The sequence below is a fragment of the Equus quagga genome, chromosome 20 (assembly GCF_021613505.1).
Source record: "Equus quagga isolate Etosha38 chromosome 20, UCLA_HA_Equagga_1.0, whole genome shotgun sequence".
In the NCBI taxonomy this organism is placed as follows: domain Eukaryota; kingdom Metazoa; phylum Chordata; class Mammalia; order Perissodactyla; family Equidae; genus Equus; species Equus quagga.
The window spans coordinates 39582540-39603618 of NC_060286.1; the positions used below are offsets into that span (position 1 = coordinate 39582540).

General features: G+C 48.8%; 1 long non-coding RNA gene across 1 annotated transcript; it reads right to left on the reverse strand.

Annotated features, from left to right (window-relative positions):
• Positions 1 to 14854: 14854 nt before the first annotated feature.
• LOC124231143 (uncharacterized) lies at positions 14855 to 19146 on the reverse strand. Its single transcript, XR_006886387.1, has 2 exons — positions 19093 to 19146; positions 14855 to 18869 (listed from the first exon to the last, which is right to left on the reverse strand). It is a non-coding gene; the product is annotated as an uncharacterized LOC124231143 (long non-coding RNA).
• Between the last annotated feature and the right edge of the window lie 1933 nt (positions 19147 to 21079).

Below are 21079 nucleotides of genomic sequence, written 5' to 3' on the forward strand. Positions count from 1 at the left end.
TTGCCTTCTTTGTAAAATGGCACAAGGATGTCCACTTCATGGTGTTCTGGCAAGGATCAAGTGACAGAGTAGGTGTGAAAGCGCCCGGAAGCCAGACCGTGCTCAATAAATTCCTCCGCGTTCAGGTAAGCCTGAAAGCGGTCACAGCTGCTCCTGGCCCGTCCTCTCCTGGTGGCTAAGACCGGCCAGCGTGTTCCAGTGAGAGGCAAACTTGACGTTCTGCCACCTCCGGTCTAGCTCTGCCTGCGGAGTCGCAGGATGTGGTCAGCTAGAACAGCGAGGCACGGATAAAAGAGCTTCCCAGAGGCCTTTGCAGCAAAGCCACAAGTTGGGGAGATAATTTGTTGCCTTTGCTCTCTTCTCATGATGCAGACTGTTAAGGCTACCAAAAGAAAAAAAAAAAAGTCATTTTCTTCCAAAGTCCTCTTCCTTCTCATGAAAGGGTAAGTATGGAAATTATTAGGCCTAAGAGACAAGCTACTGTGCCAACTTTGAAATCTCACCGGGACATCGGACAGTCTGCATTTAGAAAAGAATCTGAACTCCTTTATGAGAGCGCTAGGCGGTCCTTTCAGTATTAGTAAAGCGTAAGTCATCCGGTCAAGAAGAAAAAACAAAAGAGCCTCTAATGGCTGCTCGGACGGCAAACCCATCTTACAAAATAGCACTGAGATGAGTTGCATGTAAATGAATTCGAAACAGGCAGATTAAAGGTCCCTCAGAGCATAGGAGGCTTGGAAATTAGCAGAGGAGCATCCTTTTAAAAAATCACACTTAGCCTTTACCAAATCCAAACCTTTGAGAAAAGATTTTTAACTTTGGTCTGGTGGCCCAGCCAGGCAAATCAGAGTGGACTCAGGGTGCCTATAGGAGACGCTTACAAAACCCACTGACAAAGCCCTCCTCATGTGACACACCCACTTGTTCAGATGTCCTTAGGAAGGGAAGTGGCACCGGCACCACCTCTCATACCTCACTTCCTCGTTCTGGTCATTCCCAAAGCAGTGCGGCCCTGGGGAGCAAATGGTTCCTGAGTGACAGGGAGGGCAGGCTCCGTGCATTGGGGCTCTATGGAGCCTTGTCCCTGTGCATTCTGCACCGGCAAGTTAAGGCCTCCTCTCCTCTCCTCTTCTGCCCGCAAGACCAGGACTCACTTTGTAGCTGGTTGGCCAGGCTGGAGAGGCTGGAGCCCAGGGCTCTTGAAAAGGAGCAGAGGGATGGCGTAGGACAGGCCCCAGGGAAGGAGGTAGCAGGAGTCAGGCACAGAATCACAGCGGCATCCTCAGGGAGTCTGGGGACAGCGAGCAGGGCCTCCGTCAGGGAGCAGAGAACTTCTACTTGGAGACTAATCTGAGAGAGCAACGGAGGGGACAAGAGCCCCAGGTCTTACTGTGTGCACAGGTCCAGATCCCTGGGAAACAGGCTGTGAGGCTCTGAGAGTTGAGTGTAGAAGGTTTATCGAGGAGTCCTTTTGGGGACAACACATCAGGAGAGGCGGGAAAGGAGTTGAAGAGAGCAGCATTGGGCAGAGGGAAAGTGGAACTGTGACTCGGTTGCAAGAGGAGCTGCAGCTGATCCCACAGGAAGCTCTGCATCTAGGATGGACCTGCAGAGATGCCCCAAACCCAGGCAAAGGGGCTGTGTTTTTGTACTCTGGCGTTAACAAGACATCTACTGGATGAGGGCGTCTAACTTGGGGCAAGGAAGCTTCCTTTAGCTGAGGGCAATGTCCAGAGACGGATGACACAGCCAATACTCCAAGCACCCAAGAAAATGAGTTGAAGTGGGATCTGGGCGTCTCACCACAGCATCCACTACAGTCCACTCCTTGGCCCATCTGGACCCTTAACTTCATATACTAAGTTCACCCTATCTGGGAACAGCTGTTACAGGATTCTGGTTGGTTCTTATTCCGGGGAAAACTTATAAGAGGAAGGCTAATGGGACAAACTCCCAGCACCGCTGCTGGCCTGGTATCATAGCCACATCTAACACTCATCCTCTCTGTCCTCTCCTACCTGTTCTGTATCCCTCCTATTGTCGGCCAGCATCCAGCATCGGCCGCCGCCCCAGGTGGCTGATCTGAAGGCACAAACCACCCATTTCTCCACCAAGAAAACTGAACTCAAGGAAGCAAGGGGAGTAGGATTGGGCAGAGGGAGGTGCTGAGCTGTGGTGAGCCCCACTCCTTCCTCATTGGGGATCTGACCCTGGCCAAGCAGACCTGCAGGCTTTGAGAATTCAACTTCTTCTGGAACACTCTGCTGCTCTTATAATTAAGACCTGGACCTGATCCTCGACTTTTCTGCCTTTCGGGAGCGTGTGTCTCTTTATGTTCTGCCCTCTGGCTTTCCCACTTAACCTTTAATTGGTGCTGAATCACCTTAGCCTTGCATTGTCTCTCTGTAATGCATTGGTTGCCCCCAGCAATAAGTATCCAATTCCATAAAACTTCTAATTACCATTCCCTCCCTCCTTGCCTGAGAAGTTGCACCTGCCAGGGCATCCCTTCCTCTGATACCCCATCCCATTTCACTACCAGTCAAAGGCTTAACAATTGCATCACTACTGCCTGCCAGGATCTATCCACAAGGCACCTACTACAGTGACGGGGTCTTCATTGCCAGCCCACCATCAGCTGCTCCAGCTCCAAACTCCTCTTCTAGAGTCTGTGTCCTTGGACCACTCCATTTACACTGGTTGCCTGATGGGTTCCCAGGTGACAGACTCTGGAATGGAACTTACATGCAGGAGTTTGATGGAGGAGAGCTCTCAGGATCAACGCCTGTAAGGGAGCAAGAGCAGAAGGACCAAGCAGAGGGAGGGGTTGGACTGTGATGTAGTCACAACGAAGGCCTCTGCCAATTCCACGGGCAAGTCGAACCTGGTATGACCCATCGGAGATCCTGAAACGAGGTGAGGGGGCCAGGCCTTTGTTCCCCCACACGGTACAGGCACTACATATGGGATACCCCCAGGAGAAGGGAGTACATTAGACTATGCAGCTTCCTTCAGCCAAGAGCAATTTCCGGAAAGGAATGTAGCTCTGAGCCAGCCCTGACCGATATCCCCAGTAGCTGGGAAATGAGCCCCTTGGCCCTAAAATGGTGTACATGTCATGAACCCCAGTGTCCACTACAGCGTCTATCTGCCCCAGGAGATAAGACAAAATTCATCACGTAACCACACAAATAAGTATGTAATTACAAACTGTGAGATGCTTTAAAAGGTTTGTGCATGAAGATACACGGATCTGCGGACGCCCAGCAGTGGGCGCCTCGGACTCCATCTGGAGGGTCAGGGAAGGCTTCCCCGAGGAAGAGAATTTGAGCTGATCGACTGCTGAGGAATGAGTAGGGGAGAGCCAGGGGAACATGGGAGGGGACAAAGCCGTCCAGCAGAGGATGGACAGGACAGACGACAGACGTGAGTGAAAAGTCGAGGTGCAGCGGGGAGCGCGATGTTCTTCAGGAATTACAAGAAAGCCAGGCGGCTGGACAGGGAGCAAGGAAGAGCCTGGCCTGAGGTGGGACTGGACAAAAGCGAGAGATCCAGGTCAGGCGGGGCCTGGAGAGCCACAGAGGGGAATTCATCTTTGTCTGAAGAGCTGCTGGGATTGACTGAAGGCTTGGAGAGGAGCGCTAGCCTAGGGGCCCAGGACAAGGGTCCCTGTGGGATCTCCAGGGTCTCAGCCCTTGCTGAGTTCAACACTGGGGATCTGGGAGGCAGACCTCATTGTCTGCTCTAGAAGTGACCTGACAGACCTTAAATAGTCAGAGACATTGTCGGGGAGGGGTCAGTGGGGGAAACTGGTCAGGCAAACACCCTGGAGTGAGGCACAGGTAGGAACTAGAGGAGAGCATGAAGGACAGGGATTGGCCACCACCGAGGTCATCCTGGAGTCCACCGTGGTGGAGCGCCGGGAAGGGTGGGCTGTTTTGGGGACAGAACAGGCCAGCGGAAGAGGCCCGAGGCATAGGATAGCTTCCAGGAAGAAGTGGCCTCAGAAAGGCACTGGGCGGAGAGAGGGTGCCACATGAGTGTCAAGTCCCAGGAAGTGGATTCTGTAGCAGAAGGAGACAAGGCTGGCGGGGACCAGGTCAGAGAACACGCTGTGCACCAGGCTAAGGAGCCCACGCACCCTCAGGGAAGGGTGAGAGCTGAGAGCCTTGAGACGACTCAGTGTGGAACTCCAGACACTAAGTCCACAGGCGTGGTCACGCAGTCTTGTGGTTGGCAGAATAACGGCCCCCAAAGATGCCCACATCTGGATCCTCGGAACCAGTGAATATGTCACTTCAGATGGCAAGAGGGACTTTGCTGCTGTGATTAAGTTAGGGATATTGAGATGGGAAAATGATCCTGAATTATTCGGGTGGACCCCGTGTAATCACAGAGATCCTTATAAGACAGGCGGGCGGGTCAGAATCAGAACGAGATTGGAAGAGGCTGTGCTGCTGGCTTTGAAGGCGGCGGAGACACCATGAGCCAAGAATTGGTAGCTTCCGGAAAATGGAAAAGTCAAGGAAATGAATTCTGCCCTAGTGTCTCCAAAAGGAGTGAAGTCCTGCTGATACTCTGTTTTAATTTCATCCGGAAGGACCCGTTTCAGACTTCTGCCTGCTGGGGAGAGATCAAGGGTTGATGGACAATGGACACAGGCAGTAGAGAAAGAGAGGAAGCCAGAGATGTGAGAGACCTGGGAAATAGAAGCCACCGGACCAGGGGGCTCCATTGGCCATGGGTGGTGAGAGAGTGGGGACCAGCATGACTAGCAGGTTTCTGGTGGACGACATTCCTGCAGAGAGGAAAGAGAAGAGAAGAAGAAACAGGAGCTGCGGGGAGGGTGGTGTCGGCAGTCTGTTCCAGTTCCTGTACAACAGGATCCAGCTGAATTCTCCAGATCACCTTTGGGATGGTTTGAAGACTTCCAGTGCCATTGGACCTGTGTGGCTCATGCAATACTCTCAGCATTTTCCCTCTACCTGAGATTAGGTGCATTGAGGAGCAAAAGGAAGAAATGACAACTAACTCCCAACACAAAACGTTACCCCCAGGAGCTGAGAGTGTCCTTGCGGAAAAAGTTGTGGCCCTTCCAGATGTCAGCTCCCTGGTGTTTTGTTGGAAGCGCTGATCTGTCCTTGCATGGGGGGAGGGAGGGAGGGAAGGACGGCAGGACCACATTCTGTGATTCAGCCTCATAAAGGTACCAACAATGGCAAGGCTGGGAAGCAGGAGACTGCGTTTAGGTGTGGGATGCCAACCCTCTGCCCAGCGTCCCCAGGACAGGGTGCTCCTGCTTGAGCACCTGCTACGTCAGGGAACCGCCTCCCTCAGACAAGGGGTGGCAGGGCTGCTCAGCTCTTCCCTACTCCCTGCCAAAGTCAGCTTCCCTCTGCATGAGTCTCCCCTTCTGCTTGCTCAAGCCCTGCTGAATGTCAAATGTCGTTGCCCCCTTTTCTCAGGCAGCCACCGGAAAGTTGTGGGCAGCATCATGTACTCGTCCAGGTGAACCATGCTCGCCTCCCTCCGGTCATTCCCTGATTCCCCTCTGGTCTATGTGACAGGGTGTCACCGCCCCCCACCGCCCATGAATCACCTTACTGTAACTGCTCTCCAATCTGCTTTTTTTTCAGTGTACCCCACTCCCCACTCTGAAGTGAGCGTACTGCCTGCAGAAAATGCAGAGAAGATCAGAGGTCCCATCTGCCTCCTTCTAAACTCTGAACCCCTTGTAATGCAGCCTCGTATCCCATTAGCTTTTTATAAACTGTCGTATCATCCTGTTGACTTGTATTGAGTGAGATCCCCAAGGCACTCCCCTCACGTATCTCTGCAAAGCTGACTGGCCCCATCCTGACCTTGCTTTGGTTTTTTGAACCGACACATAGGACATTGCGTTCATCCCAGCTCCACGGCATAAAGGGTCACGGGTCGTTGCTCCGTTTTCCCCACCAGGTCCGAGCCCCTCCAGAGCAGCAGTCCCATCTTGTGCACATCTGAAATTCTAGGACATGCCATAAAAATGAGGGGCTTAGTTATAACCAATGGGAAATGGGAGAAAAGGGAGTGAATGGAGGGAGGAGAGGAAGGGATGACAGGAAGGGCAGCAAAATGGAGAAGGAAGAGGAGGGTCATGGGAAAAATAGAAGAGAGGGTGTGGGGAATGGGTCACACCTGGGTGGGCTCAGGTAGGCCTGAAGCATGATGGGGGGAAGCCAAGGTGACAAGAATCAGCAAAAACAGGAGTGACTGAGAGAGTCAGGCCAGCTCAGGACCTTGGGAGCCCAGGATCGGGTCGGGGAGGCTCTGGATGGCAGACCCAGGGCAGGAGACGGGCACAGAGACCAGACGGTATGAGAAGGGGGCCCTGGGCAGTTCTTGCCTTTCAGGGTGATGCTATCTGGTCTGCCCTGTCCCGTGGGAAGACAGCCTGGCTTCTCTCAGATATGGTGGACATTGGGTCTCTAGGCTGCAAAAATACAGATCCAGGCCCGTCAGAAAGTGAGGCCAAGGCTGTCATCAGAATTGTCACCGAGCCTGGAGCGAATGTGGACCGGGTCCCCCTGTGGGGCCTGTGTAAGGAGAAGCCATAGGGAGCCCAGGAGCTGGAGAAACTGAGGCTGTGGCAAAAAGGGGAAGAAGGAGAGAAATCTAAGAACTAGAGAATTACGTGAGAGGATCTGTGTAAAGCCACGGACACAGCGTCCAGCATTTAGTAAATCCTCATTAAATGGTGACGATGGGGGTGGTGGTTAGAATGAGGGAACTCAGTAAGAAAAGAAAGCATAAAGGAAATAAACTAGTATTCATCCACATGCTCCTGGCACCCCCAAGCTGCCTGCACCTTCTGTGTTTCCATTAATCCTGCTCAGCAATTTTAGCAGATGGGGAGACAGCACCAATGGCGAAACCGAGGCTCGAGTCTCCCCATCTCATTGACCACAGGGCAGTACCCAGGGTCTGCGTGATTCCAAAGCTCCGGCCTTCTAGCGAGGAGAGACACACAGTGGAGGAGATCCTGAAGGGGAATATGAACAGCACTAGGGAACAACCAGCTCGACACAGAAAACTCAAACACAGCTCTGACCCTGGGGAGCCCCAAGGGTGCAGAGGGGAGGCAGAAGGTGGCCTGGACAATGATCCCATCAAATACAGACCTGCCACAATAGAGGAGACGCAGCATAATGGGAGCACAGAGGAAGCCTCCCTGGAGGAGGTGACGTTTGCACCAGGCAGTGTGAGTGAGTGTCCATTTTCCCAAAATGCGGGAGGCCCTAATGCACCCTCTTTCCACAGCAGCGTCCAAACCCACAGCAGACACTGGAGCTGCTCCAAACCTGCCCACCAACGTCTTCCTCGGTCTTTGTTCTTCCTTCTCTCTGAGAAACTTTCAGACTCCATCATCCGTACCCCAAGACATCTCGTCTCTGGAAAGAAAAAGAGCTGTTTTAGCCAAGTGGCTATTGGCAAAGGGTCTCCCCCAGAGGAGAGAGGAGGTTCCTAGGTTTGGGGCAGGGGCATAAATTGATTCACAGACTGCACGAGGAAAGAGAACCATATCTCCTCCAGATCACTTATGTAATTCTTAAGAGGCAGCTCTCAAATGGGAAGAGCATTTATCTGTTAGGAACATTTTCCATTTTTAGTGGTAATTGAAGTTTTTCATCGGCGGCTCATGCTGAAAGCTCCAACACATTGTGATCTTCCCCACCCGTTCGAAGGCAATTAGAGAATTTAATCAAACTCCACGGCGAGTGCAGCGCCAGCCAGGCTATTTTTGAATTTTTCAATCTAGAATCATTTGGGGGACTTTTTAATTGTTAGTTGGGTTTATTTATTGAACTCGGGCTTAAAAGAAAAATAAACAGCAAGGAGGCAAAAAGTGGCTGGAAAAGCAAAAAAGAACCCAATCCGTGAGATTTAATAAAGTCTGTCCTTGTTAGCTCCCGCGGTTGCTAAATTCCAATGAATTCAAATTTCAACCAGGTCTCTAACCATCACATTATTTACATCTTTCATCTATTATGATATTTCAAATAAGATTGTTATAAAATTGCCCCAACTTTGGGCAACTGTGGATCATAAAATAGGAACATTATTGCATTAGAGGAGAGAGGCTGTATCTCATTTAAAACACATAAGCACGTAATTTCATAGATGTATATCTGTAGCCGGATATATATCTATGAACAATGAAATTGCCCCAAAATTAAAAGCCTTCTGGCTATATATTTGTAAACACAATCAGATCACAATCCAATAAAGGGGCCCTTTTGAATTAATGTGCATCACGTGGTCTTCCTATCATTGCATTTATAACTTTCCTTTTGAGCAGCTCCCTGCCTCCTCTTTGCCTCCATAGAAATTCAGAGGTTTGTGTGTGTATTTTCTCGTTTCCTTTGCTAATGGTGTATATAACCATTCTTGTTTTTAAAGCAAGAAAAGTGGATGATAATTGTGGAAAATACCAAAAGAAAGGAAGAAAGTCACCCTTTTATACCTGCATCGAAGGAGAGTCCCATCTAATTTCTCATAACTTCTGGCATAAACCACTTTGCATTTTAGAAAGAAACTGTCACTTCACTCATTTTTATGATCCTGATAATGAGAATGGGAGCTATACTGTTAACCAGGAAAGTGCAGTGATTTTATATGCACGTTAAAAGGGAAAGACCATTTTTTTTAATTTAGATCATTTAAAACAAAACTTTCCGAGTGACAACCTTTTAGTTGTAATTCATTCGTCTGTTTCAGTTCAGCTTTCATGGGAAAGCCATTCCTGAGATGTTGGGTTCTAAGGGCGTGAGTAAGGCTTCCTCGTCCACAAACAAAGCCGCATCCCACAGGGACTAAAATGTTGTGTGAGTTCATTGAGGGTATCCTAGGGAGTCTGGTGGAAGGAGTCCACACTGAGAGTCAGAAGACCTAGTTACCACCTCTGCTCTGCCTTGTGGGGTGTTTCCAAATGCATAAGGGCCATTCAGCCTCAAGTGACTAGAAGTCAACTCAATAAAGCAAAAAGAGGACTCACCGTCTTGTATATCTCCAAAGTCCATAGTGGATAGATTCAGGCATGGCTGGATCCAGGAGCTTCAGCAATGCAACAGGAACTTAGACTGTCTCCACCTCTTGGCTCTGTTTTCCTCTGTGTTGGTTCTACTCTTGGGCTCCATGTGGTAGTGCTTAGCAGGTACAGGCTTGCATTATCCTGGCTACTATTGTATTCACGGAAAATCGAATCTCTCTTTACTGGTCACAACAGAAAAAGCCCCAGTGTTCACTCCCATGGACCAGCTGGAGTCATTGCCCATCCCTAAACTAATGGTACCCAGGGCAATGGAATGCACCCTGAGCCCGCACTCAGGTCACTTGCATAATCTTGGATTAATAGAATGAAGTAAGCCCCATCCAAATGACACGGATGGACAGAGGTGCTGCCACACATCCTCAGGTGTATCAGGGCTTCATCAAGTAACAGACCACTGTCTCAGGAAATAAACTCTAAAGTCCATTCCTGACAGTCTGGTTCCCACACCTTCATCTACAACTCAAGATCTTGGTTCAGATTTCTGGCTCAAAAGTTAAACTCCTATGCAAGTCATTTAAACCTCTGTGTCTTGGTCTATAAAATGGGTGTGATGCTGTCTCTCCCACAGATTGTTATTGAGATCACATAGCTGAAAGCATTTAGCAGAGTGCAGATGAAGAGCATTATCTAGTACCAGACTTAAATTACCCATCAGCATCATGGGATATTATGGGGAGTGAATCAGCAGATGACACCAAGTCAGTATCTGAAGTCACAACAGATGCATTCACCTCAGTCATACCTGCCTCCGTGTCTGACGGTTCCCAAGGAAAGGGGCATTGGGGTCTGCAGTATCATCTCACCATAGTTAAAAAAATGCATCCTTTATAATTAACGTATGTGTATGCGCTTGCCTTTGTTCCATTGTATGGCTCCGTTTCTTTGAGACTTAACCTGAGTTGTAAAGCACTTCAGATATTCTTGGGAAAAGAGGTTGGGAACAGGTAAGGTCAATTTACCCTCATGATTAGAATTTGAGTTCAGAGAATGGGCAGCCCAGATAGGCAGCACCCATCCTAGAGTAGAGATAAAACAAAACTAGCTTTGCCTTTCCTCTTCCAATACCTCTTCCACTATGATAGCTTCAATTCCTTTTTTTTAGAATATTGACTTCATTTGTTTAATAAATATAGCACATGATCACTGTGAAAATACTCTAGCAATATAAGAAAAGAACAAAAGAGCTGGTAAAAAACATATACACATTCCAAAATTCCACCACTCGGAAACAATGGTCATCAATATTTGGTGAACATCATTCCAGCCATTATTTGATGTATAAAGACAGATAAAAGGACAAAGAGATGATAAAATGAAAGAAAGATAGGGGACAAAAATAGGAATTCAGGCACACTATTTTTAATATTTAAAAGTACTAAATTCTCTCTTATTTGAATTTAATGGAAGAAAAAAGAAGCTAAAGTAAAATTGGAAGACTCATTTCAGATTGGTTTTCTTCACTAGATGGGATATGATTTCCTTCTGAAAAGATCCTTCTAAATTAAGAAAAGAGATTATGGCACGCTTGGAGTTGGAGTCATGTTCAAATTACATTTTAATTTTGGACTGTTAACTCCCTGCTTTGAAGGAGGAGGAAATCAACACCATACATTTCTCCTTCTCAACCTCTCGACTTTGTTTTAGTTGTGTCACTATTGTCTAGCCTTATATTTGTTCAGGGGACAAAATTTCCATTGGGCAGGCTAGTCCTATGTTTAATGCCTGTGAGGTTCACCATCTCACTGTAATGTCATCATTCCTACATTATTGATTTTAGTTCATCTTTATGTTGTCTAGATTTAAAACATAAAATAAATTAGCGGGTTCAACTGAAGAACCGAACTGTGGTTATTTTCCCTAAAAGTCTCATAGGTATTGCAATCTGCAAAGTTGTGCACACTTGTCAATATTTCTAAAACCGTTATATCTGAAGGACAGTGCAACCTGGTTTATAATTCTTGAAGCGCACCTTTCATTCCTGCCTTCACCACTTTGTAGGCATTAGTCTTCTGGCATTGACTATCATTGTAGAAAATTCTAAAATAACCCTATTTTTCTCCTTTATATCTTAAAATTTACATTTTCTCCTAGAAGCCAATAGAATTCTTTCCTGACTCTTGAAATTCGGTATTTTCACAAGGGGGTGCCTTGATGCTACTCATTCTGTGTCATATTTTCCTGGGACATGATGCCCATTTCATCAGCCATTTACTTATTTCCGCAGTTTTCTTCAGTTATATCATTTAATATTTTTCTGTGTCGTTTGTTCTGGTCTCTTCCTAAAGAGACAAATTTATGCCTTTGTCATATTTCTCTCGACTGCCTCTCTGTTATAAAGATATAAGATCTTTATAATCACTTTCATATCCTTGCACTTTGAAAGTAGGGGGTGGTTTTGGTTGACACCAGCTCAATTTTCATCCCCTTATGGTGTTATTTTATAATTTCTTCTTTGTGCTCGATCTTAAAATCATCCTATTTTCTATAATATTTTCAATACTGTAGAGAAATATTTGTCTAAATTTTCTTACTATTTTCTTGGGCAATTTATGTTATATATTCCCTTTCTTTGCCTTTTGATGAGGGATTTTTTTCCCTCTGTGTTTAAAGTTTTTTTCTGTTTCTAGTACATAGGTCATAAGCTGGTTCCTCTATGTCACTTTTGGTATTGGATGGAGCTAGCCTTGTGTTGACATGGGGCAGAGGGGGGAAGATAATGAATTACCGTATCACACCTGGACACAGCCTGTCGTCTGGAAGCCCCTATTCTTACGTGTGACTTCCTTTGCCCTGATGTACGTCTCTGCACTGCTTGGCTTTCAAGCCAGGCTTTTCCTCTACCATGGGAGGTCTCTGCATTTGATCCGGAAGCACCTGTCTTTCTGTCTTCCTCCACATGGCTTTATACCCATCACGTTCCTCAAACCAGGAGCCTTGGTCCCAGCCCCTACTTTCTCCTGTACCTCCACTGCCCAATCCCTGCGTGATGTCCACCTCCATCTCCATAGGGACGTCGCCTGCTCACGCCCTAGATGATATTGTTGTAATCAATGGGTCATTGGATATGCCTTTTAACCCTGAGTCTCTCACTCTTAGGGAAACGTGTTTCCTGCTCGAGCCCCAAGGAGATGGGTACCAATTCTCAGGGCACCCTCTTGCTGATTTGCATGTCACAGGTTTTGGAAGATGTGCATTATGTCCTATGCTTTGGGATTGTGACTTTTTCTTGTTTCAAGGAAAATGAAAAATTGCTTCATTTTCATTATTTGTTGACTAGGATACATTTCAAGGGACAGTAATAGAGAAAAACGCTCTAAACCAACTTCATTTAACAAGTTGCCTGGCTTGAGTCTTGTATACAAAAGGGTTTCCAGTTTCTTCATGCATCTCAGATCCATTTTCCTAGGTGTATAACCTCAATCCTCAGTTTCTTAACTCTGTCTCAGTTTCCTCATGTGGAAAATGGGGATAATAATCATTTCTAAACCTCATAGAGTTGTTACAAGAACTAAATGATTGAATCCATGAAAAGACCTCAACACAGCCCCTGACACCCAGCAAGAACTCCATAAATATCTCCTATTATTATTACCTCACAACAACTCTGTGAGGTAGATATCCTTGTCCTCGTGTTACAGATGTGAAAACTGAGACGAGGTTAAATGACTTTCCGAAGCTCTCCCAGTAAATGGTGGCAAAACCAGCTTCAAAACTCAAACCTGTATTTTACCCTGTTCCCCAAGTTCCGAAGATGATCCGTAGATCACCCCTCACCAAAGACTTTCAGAGTCACAATATACCCACTTTGTGGATGAGAGACACCGAAAGCTGAGTTGCCTCAGGCCACACAGGTAGTAAGTCCCGGACTCAGGACTGGAACGCTGACCTGCAGCGATCCACAGCATCCGGAGAAATGCAAATGGACCAGCCGATTTATGCCCCAAACCATATCTGCACCAGAATGGGGGCACAGAGAGAGAGGAGAAAAGGTGGCGACAGGAAGGAAGGTGGATCCCATTCACCTGTGTAAGCGAAGACGAGTCATTTCACTTCTCTGAGCCTCGAATGCCCCCTGTGGAAAATGGGGACAGTATTTGCATCCTAAACGTGAAGTGCAACAACCCTACAAAACAGAATCTACTCTATTCTCTCGGTTTTGTTTAAAACAAATTTTTATCCATCAGTATGTGCTTCGTAAGGTCATCTCTCTTTCTCAGATCTATCTACTTATCTGTCTAAACATTGGGAGAACATAAACAAAACACACTTGTGTGTATTTTTCTGGGCAGCCAGGATACAGGTGATTTTAATTTTCTTTATGCGTTTCTAAATGTTCAAACTTTCCTGAAGAGAAAAGAACATGTGTTATTTATATCACCCAGGGAAAACACAAGTCTTACAAAAATATTGATCTTGTAGGGTTGTTGCAGGATGAGCAGGACAACGAGGGGGCGTGAAGGTGCCAGGGTTCTGCAATCCACAGACGTGAGCTCGTTTCCTTCTCCTGGCCTGCCATCCCGGGCACGCTTCCTGCTGCCTCTGAACCCCCAGCTCCTCGTCCCCTGAACGGGGACCACTCTGATCCTTGGGTTGGCACGAGGGCTTTAATGGGATTTCCTATTGAAATGTCTCACACGCGGCTGGGCACACGGTAGTCACTCCCCAAACATCAGTTTCTTTGCCTTCACTGAGAATTCCAGCTGGATCGTCTGGAAGTCTTTGAGACGTTCAGGCCAAAACTGCAGCCAAGGAGAACTCCTGAACAATACAGTTTATTTATACAGTGGGAAGATTGAAATCATTATGCTTTGACTGGCAGGAGCTATTTATAGGCCTGGTTCCCAGGGAGCTGTTGGGAGCAGGGCTCTCCCCAACAAATTTACCAGCCCCCCGGCTTGGCCGTCAATTCCGTGGGTATCTGTGTGGGCCTCTCCTTCCCAACCACATGAAAGCAGAATTCCTTCCCTGTTCTATTAAGCTAAAATCATTGCCTGCAGTAAACAAGGCACGAGGGGGAAGGGGCCAGAGAAAACCCTCCCAAAATGATGGGGTGGAGCTTAGCAGCAGGAACAAATGCCAACATGCCGTGACTCGGCTCGACGTGCTGAATCTAAAGGGGAGCAATTACAGATTTCGTCATAAGTCCCGGGCCTGGAGGAGCCCAGTCTCTTGTGAGTCCTTCGATGTCACTCCCAAGTCCTGATGGAGCACAGACTCTGGGCAAAGCCCTGGAGTGAATATTGTGGGTGTGAACAGGTAAGGGTTGGTTGGCTAAACATGGGGAGAAGGCATGCCATGAAGAGCAGTCAGCACTGGCAAAGGCAGAGGCTGGAACAGCGGGTGGCTCAGCCGGATAGAGCACGGGATGAGAAAGAACAAGCACGGGGCACTCACCATGGAATCCAGTGGAATACTGGAACATAGTAAATGATCTGTAGGTGTTGGCCAGCCAGACATTGATATACTTTGGGCAAATTTAGGATGGAAGGGGGTCTCCGGGACAGAGGCAGTGGAAGCTTTATTTTCTCCTCAAACCTGAGACTTCTCCCAGTGTGCAGAGCTGCACGAAGCCAGCCTGGGTCCAGTCCTGGGGGATCCGGGGCCCACAAAAGTCCCTTCTGCCCCCAAGTCCCAGGAGGACCCATTTGAAAGCTGTGCTCTGTACATACCTTATATCAAGTTTTCAAACTCAGGGCGTTGAGTAAAACTCAGACTGACTCTCGACTTTTTTTTTTTTTAACTTTCCTTTAAGTTCAACATGTATTTGAATTCAGAGGAAACACAGACCACATGTTTTTAATCCGTCGACACTTATATCATCAAAATCTTGTAGGCTGATGGGTTGGAGGCCACCAGGAACGCCAGAGCCTTTTAAAGACTTTCTTCTCTTTCTCTAGCAATCAGGAAGCTGCCTTTTTCCAAGAGGAAAACAAATTTCAACTCCAAAGGGGCTGCTGTGTTCGGATCCAAACTCAGCACCCTTGAAGGCCAAGAGGACTTGGCACCTGGCAAAAGCTGTGGCTGCCGTCACCAAGGAGAAGGGCTTTGCCGTCCCAGTGGCCGGTCTCCTCATCCACCCTGTTCCACTGAAGACTCGGAGGAAAAGCGGGAGGAGGAGCCACTCACCAGAAGGGAAGGCCCAGCACGTGGGGGACCCTTGGCAAACTAGAAGAAAATGCCGAGCCTGGTGTCACATCTGCGACCTGGGGCAGCCACTCCTCAAGTATGTCCTCCAGTGGGGCCACAGTCACTCCGTCGCTGCTTCATCCTTGGGAGAGCGGAGACCGGCACCCACTCCCCAGGACGTGGGAAGGAGGAACCATTCAATCAGAGGGAAATAAAACGAAATAAGACGAGACAAAGCAAAGCACATGTAAATGTGTATCAGGAAACACACGGAGTCAGGAACACTCCTGGCCAGACAGAAGTCCATTGGCTTTTGCCCACGAGCATGTGCAGTTCCGAAACCCTCCGCCTGATGATGGCGGTACCCTCATTCCACATACCCACCCATCCACTCTCTGGCTCGCTGGCTGGAGCAACGTGGGCAGAGATTCTCCAACTCGAGCAACCAAAGGGTGGATGGATGAAGGTTGGAAGCCCCAGTGGAGCAAGGACGCCTTAGTAATTATCGTGTACGTGAACATAGCTCCCTTCCACCGACTGATTTCAACAGCCAGAGCACCTCGCTAGAGAATGATAACAGCAGCAGCAACGATACCCGACCCCTTCCACCCCAGACTTATTTTGTGGCCCTGGCCCTGTGTGCCCTACACTGTCATTTCCCCTGGGTGGAGGTCTGCTTTGTGTCATAGCGACGCATCTACCTCTTTCCATGCCTGGTCTGAGAGAGATGGAGCCCACCCTGTGCTCTCGCCCAGGGAGGCGCGTTGGGGAGAATTGTGTTCATAGTGTTGTCAGAGTTGAGGTCTAGATATGCCACACTCCCATGCTCCCGACTCGTCAACATCCTCCCACCCCCGCCAGCTACAAAAGTCTGGGGGAGCCTACCACTATTAAGTAATTTGCAGTCTGAAAAAAACAATGGATAGCAGCACAGATTCTGGAGTCAGACTATTTAGGTTTCTTTCCTGGCTCCGTCACCTCTGAGCTGTGTGACCCTGATCAGGTTACTCAACACCTTGGTGCTTCAAAACCCTCCACTGTAAAATCGGATAAGAATAGTTCCCGCTTGATAAGACGGCTGCGAAAATTAAATTAGTTAGTACATGCAAAGCACTGAGAACAATTTTTGACACATAGTGCCCCCCATCTGTGTTTGCTAGCATCATCATCACCATTGTTGGCCCAGCGTGACGAAATCTATGGGTACAAAAAACAAGCACGTGGCACACAGAAAGCTCTTGACAGATATTCGTTGTCTTGCTTCCTCCTTGCTGTCTTGCTTCTCCCCGTTAATAGCAAAGTCCAATGGTCTGGGGAAGCCCAAGATCATAGGATCTGAACGCTGGGACAGGGTGAGGTCAGATGACTTTGTCCAAATAACGCCTTTGGGATACTTTGCCTCTTTGTTTTTTTTCTTAATTCGCCATCAACAGTTGAGTCTCCAAAGCTTTGAAATCTCCCAGGAAGATTTTCCCACTGATGTCAGCTGCCCATCTCCCCGGAGCTGGAGATGCAGCGAGGAAATGCTCGCAACAATCTGGACCACCCACAACAAGGCGCCCTTGACCAAGCAGCCCCTCCCATCTGCTAATTGGGGCTTGGAGAGGAGGCCAGAGGAAGGTGGGTGGGGTAGCTTAGGAAGAAAGGGAAGGTTAGATGAGGAGATAAAACGGCAAGTCTTAATCTTTTAGCGCTGCTGCCCCATCCAGAAATGAATCATCACTATTTGGTTAAAAGACGTTTTAAGATCCTAGAATAAAGGTTGCGTTAAACACAATAGGTCTTCCAGCCAGAGGAAAGGATGAGCAACGTCACATCTCGGGGACAAGAATTGTCCCTTCGCATCAACCACAGGGATCTCGAAGGAGCTGAAAATTTCCTTGCATTCATATTGTTTAAAAAAACAAAAAAAGTGTTGCAATGGCCATTGTGTCAGGGAGCAATATGTCACTGTGACAGCTGGGAACAGCTCTGACCAGAGATCAAGAGGTGAAGCCAATTACTGTGGATCTCGTCTTTCCTGTTGCCACAGTGGAGATGGATGCAAGTGCCGACCGGCCGGCTGCTTTGTATGGAAATGAGCAATCGGCCTCCCCATCCTGCCTCATCCTCCCGCAACAGGGCAGGTCTCAACATCAGGGTGAGCCGTTGCTGAGCGAGGCCCAGTGGTCAGCCGGAGGTACATTATGCAACACAAGCTGAACCTGAAGTCCAATCTAACACATCTTAAGTGTCCACAGTCACATGAGAGCAGAGTAGGGAGGGCGCTGAGCCCCAGGTGCCAACGCCGACCAGCAGCGTTTGGAGTGACGTGTGCACCACTGTTTTGCAGGAGCTTTCAGAGCCTCTGTATGCTCGCTGGTGAAGGAACGCCAGTGATGCACCCCGGTGCCAGATCGTCCCGAGGGATGGGAGTCTACCCGAGCCCAGGGCCCACAGTAGGCGCTGAAGCAAACACCTGCTCAGACCAAATCTGAGCAGTTTCCTCCTCAGCATCTTAGAGCTCACTTTCCCAGAGTCTACGATCTTTGATGAATTAGAAGAGAGAGAGAGGAGAAACAGACAGACAGGCAGACATAGTGGGAGATGGAGAAAGAAGAGAGACAAAAAAAGTAAAGAAACGAAGGGAAAGGGAAGAGAAAAGAAAAGAAAAGAAAAAGGACAAGCAAAGGCTTTCTGTGCTCAGACGAGTTTGGGAGCGAAGAGTTAGACCATATTAACGCCACTATCTGACAGCAGGTCTTCTCCAGGTCCTTGAAGTCCCGGCTTGTCTTGGAAATCTCCAAGAGGAGGCAGCAGCTGCACTTGGCCATGAAGGTCTTCCCCATGCACCGTCCTTCAAGGCACCCACTGAGAGGCACTGCTACACGGTCCCCTGGCACCGGACAGACCCTCTCCCGTAAGGGTGAAACACGTCCATAGAGCGGGCTGCAAAGAGCCTGCTCAGAGTTGGGCAGACCCAGGTTGCAGCCTTGCCTGGGGCACTTTGAGCTAAGCTGCCTTGAACATTCAGCCTGGGTCATTATGAAGAGGACACCCCACGTCTCTCTGCCTCAGTTTACTCATCTGAAAAGATGGAATAATAAACCCTGCCCCTTGGGATGTCTAAGAAAGGAAAAATGAGCTCATGGATGTGAATAGCTAAGTGTGGAGCTTGCCACCTGAAGCGTAGCTTACGTTCATTTGTCCCCTTGTGGGGCCTCCCCTTGTGCCCTGGTGGTCAGTGGAAGGGTGCTAGCCAGTGATACATAAGAGTCAATTCACCAGGACTCTCCCCTCATTCTTTCCAGAAAGACCAAGGCAGGTCTGGACCAGGGAAACGAAAATCGTTCTCTCATTTTGACTTGAAAAAGTTGGTTTGCCTTTTTGAACCTCAGTGTCCTCATCTGTCAAATGGGTCTAGCTAAGTCGCACCTGTAGGACTCGGAAGATGAAGGACAGCAAATAAGAACCAACGAGGCCAGGAGAGAAGTGGACATTTTCCTGGGGGTCCCTATGGGGAGCTCTCTAAGCATCTCATTCCATCACTGAGACCGTCCACCTTGCATCACTTACACACTGAGGCGCCTTCCTTCAGGGGGCCCATCAACCTTCTGAGCCGTTGTCCTGAGGTCAGGCCTGGGAGACAACTCAAGAACAGAAGGAGATAATCCTGTGCGAGAAGATAAATGAGATGGGAAGAAAATCTCACAAACACGAATGAACGATCAATCAATCAATCCAGAAACAGGCGGGATTTACGACACAGTCCTTTCTCCCACTCAGAGAACTTCCACCGTTTATCATTTGGTGTGCCCGCGAAACCCTTCAGATGGAACCAGAAACAAGTTCAGTCCTGAACCGCATTGCCCTGGCTCAGATGAAGCAAGACCTACCTCCATGAGACCATTAGCTCCTAGGACAGCCACCTCGAGCCCTGCAGGGGACCTGAGTGAGGCCCCCAAAGGGAATTGGAAAAAAATACTAAGTTCAAAGTCAGAAGGTGCTGGCTTCAAATGCAAGCTCCCCTGTTGAGAAGCTAACGTCTCCATGTGCTCACCTTCCTGGAGGAGACGCTAAAGCCACTCTCTCTGGGCGTCATCAGGATGCTACAAGGTAAGGAGCACGGAGCACGGGCAGCCACACTGGGGCTGATGGCGAACCAGAAGTCAGGGGCTCAAATCCGGGTGCTGAGCCTCCCCAGGAAGCTCGAAGCACCCCGTCAAAGGACTTGGCAAACAACTTAGGCGTTTCCAGGAAAAAAGGGAGCCCAGCTTGAGGCCATGGAAAGCACGGTCCCCAGTGTTGAGTCAGCCTTGAGTCATGAGCTAAAAACACGCTTTTGCCAATTACAGCTCTTGGCAGCCATAATTAACACAGGGCTGGTGAAAACTGTGTTTTTCACTCAACAGAGGAGGGTGCTCAGGTAATGAGGCATAAGCTCATGGATCGGTAATCTGCCTTTTCACATCAGCCCTGGCCTCCGTGTCTAGGCCCTGCCTCCAAAAAAAACTTACACCACCATTAACCAACAAGATGCATCTGATTTCAAAAGAGTACCCTTCCTCCTTAAGTATTTTGAGTGCAAAACGCTAAATACACAAACCCTTAATTGGTTTGTTCTAGTCCGCTGACTGGAGCCTCCTAGAGAGGGTCTATACGCCTGGGTTTTGCAGCCACCTTGTATTTGATGAGAATTCTGCTCTCAGCTGATTCCAGTACAAAGCATTCTGTGGGCTGGAGAGAAGTGGAGAAGTTAGGTTTTGATCCATCATTCATTCATTCATTCATTTCCTCACATCACAGTTACTGGGAACCCGCTCTGCACCAGCCTCTGAGCCACATAAGGAGCTGAGAACCCAACACAGAGAAATTGAAACTTGAGATGGGTGGTAGAGAGCCAGTCTCTTCACTCCTCTTACAAAGGGACCCCTAAGGCCCAGACTTACCCAAGTTCATCCAGCAAGTTGAGGGCAGACCAGGAAGAAAACCTGGGTCCATGACTCCGAGGGAACTCAGGAAGCCGCAAAAGTCCCAGCTGTGCCTCCTCCTCTCGTGGGAGGCAAGGGCAGCCCCTCCAGCTTCCCCTGGGCACACCAACATCTCCAGGTGTGTCTGCAGGAAGGCCAGGGACGTTCCTGCCGCATGGTTACTTGCCGAGCAAGGTCGTCCCCGCCAGGCCCCTGACTCAGCGCCGAGCCCGCCGTCCAGGCCCTGCCCGACTGCAGGACACTCCCGGGATGGGTTCCTCTGGTTCCCATGACTAAGGTGGCTCTCCCAGGACAGCTCTATTCTTCACTCTGCCGATGTTGCAATGCCCAGCCAGATGAGACAAGAGGGACATTGGGTGTCTGCCCAACATTTCCAGAGAAGCCCAGGGGAAATTGCCAAAAGCCAGAATTCCTAGGGGCTGACTCCCAGCTCCCCCCAGGTCCCCACCCCTGTCAGCATCGAAACCCTCCTTCTTGCTCTTTAACTCTTACAACCTCTACAGAGAAAAGGAAATAAAAATAGCTGTTCCCGCTGGCTGAGCAGGATGCCAGGCCCTTAGCACCAGCATCTGGGGGGCAGGGGGAAGGGGAGGCTGTCAGCCCCATTTTACACATAAGGAAAGCGAGAATTGGAGACTTTAAGGCATTTCTCTGGGTCACCCAAGGAGTGAGGGCTGTTCTGGGTTTGGAACCAAAGCACTAACATAAGAATCCCAGCTAACTGTGGTCACGTTCCCTGCCCGTTCCATGCTCAGCCCTCCTCCGCAGGTGTTACTCATTTAACCCTCACCGGCCACATGGAAGGCAGGAGCAGTGTTCTAACCCTGGCTCTCTAAGGCTACAGCAAAAACACCTACCTGCTGGGCGGCACCACCACGTTCAGACCCAAGTC